Genomic DNA, 7,580 nt, shown 5'->3' with positions numbered 1-7,580 from the left:
TGGTGTCAATTACAATTTTATAACATAAGAAAACAATAACAAAGGTACAAAATACATCATTAAAGACATAATAATACAGAAAACATTTGTAGATAATAGGGGCTTTACAAAAGAATAGAAGTAGATATATGCATCAGTGTTACAGGAATTACGACATAAGTAAATACATAAAAGATCAGAATAACTTTTGAAACATCACCTTCACATATGAGCAACAAAACAGAATAAGTAATGTCTAAGCATATTTACAAGGTAAATAACATATTATTAATGCCAATTATATTTGAGGATAACAGTATTCCTCATCATAGTGAATGTAGCTTAGTACTAGAAAAATTCTACAACATAAGTCTTATCAGATAAAAACATAAAGACAGGAAGAACATAAATACACAAGGGTACACAAACACATAGTGGGATAACACAAGGAAAGGACAGGGTTTGTTTTACTGCAGTATTTTGCAAACAAAACTTTCTTTGCTTCTTGGAGATCTTCCTTCATTCATCATTATTCCCAAAAAGTCCTATCTTTACCTGCTTTCTGTATTTTATTCATATTTCTTTCAAAATAATTATTTCTGATTGTACAATACTCATTTGGGCCCAAATCTTTTTCATATAACTTCGCAATCCATTCTTTACCTATTCTCCATAGTCAGTTTCTTATATAGTCTACCCCCTCTTAAGCTAACTTAAATCTACTGAGCTCAGATGCTAAACTAAGGGACGAGGCAATGCAGCAGCACAAAACAATTAACACAAACAGCAATGACAAAAAAATGGAAATTTGCAAAGCAAGCTACAGTAAATATAAATTACCAAGCAATGCAACATTACAACTAATATGAGCCAATGTGCAGCAACAAGAAAAATAAATGAGTAGTAAAACTGGCTTAGCAGAGTAACACAAAGTCAAATTCAGTAACACTATGGCTGGCAAACAGCAGCTTATGTCTAAACATGACATAGCTGAAGCAGGAAAAATAGTACACTAAAGATAACAATGCAAACCAGCCACAGACTGCACACAGCACAGCCAGTGATTTTCAGAGCGCTACGTGGCGTTACCAATATAAGAACCTAAACAGCCTACTTACAAAGGACTAGATGGTAATTGAGATACCTATGACACTGGGAGCGGCAGCGGACTGCACTCCGCAATTTCTTTTGGCATTTACGGGCAAGTGTCCAGGTCACCACTGCCGTGATGCTACCGGATGCGCGTGCTGAGCTTTACTTATTTGATGACTACTCCCAACATTGCTAAATGTATAGTAGTGACATCTTCCTGAGAGCAGGGAAGTTAAGTGCAGAATGACAACTCTATCTTGTGGTTAGGACAACACATGCGACCTGGAAAGAATACCACAACTTTAAAAATGTGTATTTAATGAAAGAAACATAATATAATCTTCTGTTATACATCATTACAAAGAGTATTTAAAAAGGTTTTTTTTCACTCAAAAACAAGTTCAGATATGTTCAATATGGCCCCCTCCAGACACTCGAGCAATATCAACCCGATACTCCAACTCGTTCCACACTCTCTGTAGCATATCAGGCGTAACAGTTTGGATAGCTGCTGTTATTTCTCGTTTCAAATCATCAATGGTGGCTGGGAGAGGTGGCCGAAACACCATATCCTTAACATACCCCCATAAGAAAAAATCGCAGGGGGTAAGATCAGGGCTTCTTGGAGGCCAGTGATGAAGTGCTCTGTCACGGGCTGCCTGGCGGCCGATCCATCGCCTCGGGTAGTTGACGTTCAGGTAGTTACGGACAGATAAGTGCCAATGTGGTGGCGCTCCATCCTGCTGAAATATGAATTGTTGTGCTTCTTGTTCGAGCTGAGGGAACAGCCAATTCTCTAACATCTCCAGACACTGTAGTCCAGTTACAGTAGCACCTTCGAAGAAAAAGGGACCAAAAACTTTATTGGCTGAAATGGCACAGAAAACGTTCACCTTAGGCGAGTCACGTTCATACTGAATTGTTTCCCGCGGATTCTCAGTGCCCCATATACAGACATTGTGACGGTTGACTTTCCCATTAGTGTGGAAAGTTGCTTCATCACTAAACACAATCTTTGAAACGAAAGATTCATCTGTTTCCATTTGAGAAAGGATAAAATCACAGAAATCGTTTCTTTTAATCTTATCAGCTGCAGACAGTGCTTGAACCAATTTCAGACGATAAGGTTTCATAACTAACCTTTTTCGTAGGACTCTCCATACAGTTGATTGTGGAATTTGCAGCTCTCTGCTAGCTCTGCGAGTCGATTTTCCTGGGCTACGAACAAATGCTTGCTGGATGCGTGCTAGATTTTCATCACACGTTCTCGGCCGTCCAGCACTTTTCCCTTTGCACAAACACCCATCCTCTGTAAACTGTTTATACCAACGTTTAATACACCACCTATCAGGAGGTTTAACACCATACTTCGTTCGAAATGCACGCTGAACAACCGTCCTCGATTCACTTCTGCCGTACTCAATAACACAAAAAGCTTTCTGTTGAGCGGTCGCCATCTTAGCATCAACTGACGCTGACGCCTAGTCAACAGCGCCTCAAGCAAACAAATGTACAACTAAATGAAACTTTATAGCTCCCTTAATTCGCCAACAGATAGTGCTTAGCTCTGCCTTTTGTCGTTGCAGAGTTTTAAATTCCTAAAGTTGTGGTATTCTTTTTGAATCACCCTGTATAGCAAGAGTATCGCGTTTTGTGAGAACAGTTTCTTAGTGAAGCTATAGTGTGTTTAACAGTGAGTGTTTAAATTAATTAAAATTGTGTATGAATCCTTGCCCTTAAAACTATTAATTGGCATAGTTTTAATTTGCAGTTACATCCCTTTTGTGCGGATTTGTGTAAATGTGGAAAAGAAATGGAAGATATGTAGTGAAAGATATGTAGTGACTGCAGAAATTTTAAAAAAGCATTGTGGACATCAATATTTCTTGATTGTTTGAAGTAATAAGGCAATGTGTATAATTTCCAAAGAAACAATTCAGTAGTAAAAGAATACAATATAAAACTTCATTATAGGACTAAACATTCTCAGAGTTTTATACATTTACCGGAAACGAACGGATAGAAATACACCATGTGATCAAAAGTATTCGGAGACCTGGCTGAAAATGACTTCGTGGCGCGAACCGTCGGTAATGCTAAATTCAATATGGTGTTGGCCCATCCTTAGCCTTGATGACAGCTTCCACTCTCGCAGACATTAGTTCAATCAGGTGCTGGAAAGTTTCTTGGGGCATCGCAGCCCATTCATCACGGAATTCTGCACTGACGAGAGGTATCGAAGCCGGTCGGTGAGGCCTAGCACGAAGTCGGCGTTCCAATACATCCCAAGTGCGTTCTATAGGATTCAGGGCAGGACTCTGTGCAGGCCAGTCCATTACAGGGACGTTATTGTCGTGTAACCTCTCCGCCACAAGCCGTGCATTTTGAACAGGTGCTCGAAGATGCAATCACCATCCCCGAATTGCTCTTCAACAGTGGAAAGCAAGAAGGTGCTTAGAACATCAATGTAGGCCTGTGCTGTGATAGTGCCACGCAAAACAACAAGGGGTGCAAGCACTCTCCATGATAAACACGACCACACCATAACACCACCGCCTCCGAATTTTAGTGTTGGCACTACACATGCTGGCAGATGACGTTCACCAGGCATTCACAATACCCAAACCCTGTCATCGGATCGTCACATTGTTTTCCGTGATTCGACACTCCACACAACGATTTTCCACTGTTCAATCGTCTAATGTTTACGCTCCTTACACCAAGCGAGACGTCGTTTGGCATTTACGGTCGTGATGTGTGTCTTATGAGCAGCCCCTCGACCGCGAAATCCACGTTTTATCACCTCCCGCCTGACTGTCACAGTACTTGCAGTGGATCCTGATGCAATTTCGAATTCCTGTGTGATGGTCTGGATAGAAGTCTGCCTATTCCTTATTAGCACCCTCTTCAAGAGTCGGCGGTCTCTGTCAGTCAACAGACGAGGTCGGCCTGTACGCTTTTGTGCTTTACGTCTGCCTTCACGTTTCCACTCCACTATCAGAACTGAAACATGGACCTAGGGATGTTTAGGACCGTGGAAACCTCGCTTACAGACGTATGACACAAGTGACATCCAATGACCCCCCGTTTGAAGTCCGTGAGTTCCGCGGAGCGCCCATTCTGCTCTCTCACGATGTCTAATGACTACTGAGGTCGCTGGTATGGAGTACCTGGCAGTAGGTGGTAGCACAATGCACCTAATATGAAAAACGTATATTTTTGGTGGTGTTCGGCTACTTTTGATCGCATAGTGTATGTGTCTCTGAAACGCAGTTTGATAACTCAGAGAATGTTGTTTAAGAAAGTAAAAGCTGAACAGGAAGCAGCTACTTTACTCAATAGCAAAACACGGAAAACCATTTACTGACCGCGAATTAATAAAGGATTGAATGGTTGCAGCAGCTGAGGAAATGTGTCAAGATAATCTCTTTAGAAACATCAGTTTGTCAGCAAATACAGTGGGTCGAAGAGTAAATGATACTACTGAAAATATATTAACCCAATTATCTGAAAAAACTCGACACTTAGAGCTGTTATCTTTGGCTGTGGATGAGTCAACAGATATTTCAGATACTGCACAGGTGCTAACCGTCACTCGAGGGATAAGACAAAAGTTATCTACAAAAGGGCTTCTTGACGTTCATAACAGTCACGGCACGGCCACGGGAGCAGTAATTTTTAAAGGAGCGTAAAATGCTGTTCAGAAGAACAATCTTCAATGGAAAAATTTAAGATGCATCCCAACTTGATGGTGGCACAGACACGTGTGGAAAAAATAAAGGTGTCGTTGCTCGTGTGTCAATGGCGTTAGGAAATGACGGTGGATCGAAACCATTAGTCGTAGATTGCATCATTCATCAACAATCTTTGTGCGGAAGATACTTGGATATGTCAGAAGTTTTAAATCCAATCGTGTTAAGTGTTAATTAGATAAGATCAAATGCTCTTCATTATCATCAATTACGCGAGTTCATTGAAGAAAATGACTTACCATATTATACAGCAGTACGTGAACTTAGCAGTGGGAAAGCTCCAACGCCACTTTTTGAGCTGCGAACAACAATTGAAATTTTCTTGAATAGAAATTACATGGAGAAAACCAGCTACTGCGTGATTTGTACACATTAATTCCTTTCTACAAAAAATTGTTTTGTTTCAGTCTCGACTAAACAAAAATTGATTCACACATTTTAATAGATGCCCAACATTCAGTCACCAATCAGACACTATTTCTGGTAGATTTCGCAGGGTTGATACTTCGAGTGCTTTAAAACTAAATTTTGGGATGTTTCTTCGCTTTTGAAGCAATTTCAAAGGATAAAGAGTTTTCAGAATCCTTAAGACACAGATACAGAAACTCTTGTCCCAGAACACCAAATGTAAAATGGTCAGTTTGCAATGTAGCGATTTTTATAAAGATAAATCTTAAAATTTATCATTTCTGGGATTTTATAAGTCTTCCATTCACACAGTTTTTATTAGTTGCGTAGGTATACTCGTGGCTTTTTTCTCGTTTTCTGAACTGCTCATCCCCTGTGTAAAAACGTTCTCCAAAATGAATTACACAGAAAAATATTTGCAGATGCAAGCTAACTCATGACTGCTTATAATTTCCACTAGTAAACTTGAATCACAACTGCAAACATTTGTAAGTGGGAAGTTGAAGATATATATATATATATATCTCATTAATCGTAAGTACAGTGCTTAATTTCACCATGTGAATTGCCTGTGTATGTATGGTAAATTTTCAGGAAATTTCATATAATTCATTACATTTAAAATTTTCAGTTACATTATATACTCGTATGCCAGTTAATATTTATCTTAATTCATCACAAAAACAACTGATTATTGTACGTCTTTTGTATGATCTATTTTCGTTGTAAATTTTACACTGTACAGTATTACTTCACTTACTGAGCATGATTCATTCCTGAAGCTTACTCGTAATTAATACTCGTTAAGTAAAATACTTTACGAAGGAATCCGCGTAAAGCAGGTCAATGCATTCCGTTCCGAAGCAATAGGTACTCAGACGGATTTATAACACAGTATTGTATTTTTTTGTTTATAGTACAGTACATCCTACTTTAGAAGAAAGTTGTCTAAAGGTATGGCTTTGCTTCAAAATTTTTCGAAGAGGCACAGCATTATCGTTAATTAAATTCGTAGCATGCATAGCAGATGCCTTTGGCCTTCTTTAATGAATTAATGTTAGTTAACGACAACAAATCAGAACTGGAATTCATAAACAGATACTGCAAGGGAACATCCTTGCAGAGAATTTGCGACATCACCGTAGAAGCCCGAACAGGTACAGGTGACAACAATTGCGGTGAGAAGCACATTACGATCAGTTCAGCTGACTGAATACAGCATTGTCGGAGCTGTTAGTTTAGAGAACGGTCGAGTATAGCAGAAAGTGTCGCTTACTGTTCATCATTAAACTCTTTATGCGAAACATCGTTTGTTAACGAAGACAGTTCTTTGCATTTTCTTCTAATTATTGTGCGAATCACAAAAAACTCGATAAACAAGGTTCGACTGTGAAACAAACAAACACACACACACACACACACACACACACACACACACACACACACAAATCACGAATAGTCTGAGACCGTACACGTCTGACCCGTTGCGGTGGGCCGTATTGATGGTGTTCGCGGGCTGGTGTTTGGCTGGGCCGTAGTCTGGACACATCAAATAATACCGGGAACAGTGCCAGAAAAGGCATTAAAGAACGACTAGAGGGTGTGGAGATCCTTAACCCATACCTACTCAAGAATAGCGTGCTTTGCTGCATTGCACAATATGATGCGATATTGAGAATGGTAATGCCAGACCAGCTTGTGACATACATATTGGAATATTCCCTTGCTTCATCCGTTGGACTACATTTGCGAATTTTTAAGACCAAGGTGAAGATTTGAAATAAATTTATTTGGAAGGACATGGATGCCGAGATTAAGCTGCGAGTTTGGTTGTGCAATATCTGCACTGCGAGTAGGGTCTCGAAAACACCAAAGCTGGCCTTCTAGCTGCTAACCCCATGGAGAACAAATATGGTGATTTTGTCGGAACTCTGTCACTCACTAGGATACCATTGAAGTACGCAGTAGTTTGTGTCAACGTCTTCACCTGCTTGACGTGTTTTTTTTCCGACGATCGTGGCTACTACCCAGTCGGCTATAGACGGCCTCGACAACGTTTATAGTGTGTGTGTGTGTAGGGGGGGGGGGGTTGTCGGGTGATCGTTACGCCATGATGAATTTAGGAGGGCTTTAAGAGATATTGTATAGAACTGGGAACCCAGCGTTGTACAACTAGTCCTTACAATCCGAATCCTGCTTTCGCAGAGAGAATGAATTCAGACTGCCCTCAGTGCATATCATAGTCATGATCAGACAGGTTGGAGCAAACACCTGCATAGGATGACACAGCTAAGCATGCAGTCCACAAGGCTACCACAGGTTTAATTCCCTTCGACCAGATTATGGTGA

Source organism: Schistocerca piceifrons, chromosome 2, assembly GCF_021461385.2.
Source record: "Schistocerca piceifrons isolate TAMUIC-IGC-003096 chromosome 2, iqSchPice1.1, whole genome shotgun sequence".
Taxonomy (NCBI): Eukaryota; Metazoa; Arthropoda; class Insecta; order Orthoptera; family Acrididae; genus Schistocerca; species Schistocerca piceifrons.
This window is presented reverse-complemented; position numbering follows the sequence as displayed.